The sequence below is a fragment of the Penaeus monodon genome, chromosome 30 (assembly GCF_015228065.2).
Source record: "Penaeus monodon isolate SGIC_2016 chromosome 30, NSTDA_Pmon_1, whole genome shotgun sequence".
Lineage (NCBI taxonomy): Eukaryota > Metazoa > Arthropoda > Malacostraca > Decapoda > Penaeidae > Penaeus > Penaeus monodon.
The window spans coordinates 36,530,203-36,530,665 of NC_051415.1; the positions used below are offsets into that span (position 1 = coordinate 36,530,203).

General features: G+C 33.0%; 1 protein-coding gene and 1 pseudogene across 2 annotated transcripts in view; one reads left to right on the forward strand and one right to left on the reverse strand.

Moving 5' to 3' along the window:
- The window catches only part of LOC119592441, a 103,182-nt pseudogene that overhangs the window by 65,414 nt on the left and 37,305 nt on the right, over nucleotides 1-463 (forward strand).
- The window catches only part of LOC119592764 (ethanolamine-phosphate phospho-lyase-like), a gene marked incomplete at both ends in the record, with an annotated part of 9,232 nt that overhangs the window by 7,676 nt on the left and 1,093 nt on the right, over nucleotides 1-463 (reverse strand).

Consider the following 463-nt stretch of genomic DNA (forward strand, 5'->3'; position numbering starts at 1 on the left):
CCCTATGCTTATTGTCACTGCATCAGTTGAAAAAGGCAGGCATCGCTATTAGTATTCTTTAAATAAAATACAGTAATAAAAATATAGGTGACGGCTCAATTAAGGTTTGATAATTTGTCAAAAGTGGTCATGATGCTTTTCTTATTACTTCCAAAGTGGAATAATCTTCAACAGAAGAAAATTTACATAGGAATATATTGAAGATAGTCCTTACATGTTAGGATAAAATGAAAAACAGTCCTTGCGGACATGAACAGAAAAAATCAGTAAAATATAAGAAACCTACATTTTTTCTACCGTAATCAATGCAGAATTATTTTCAAGATTGAGTAAAATTGCATTGTAGGTTTCAAGACAATCATTATGCACTTGCAACACTTCCACACGTCCGAAAACATCTGCTGAGTCTTAGACAAAAACTGCCTGTCTAAGACAATTTGGTGGGCAGTCATAGACAAAATGT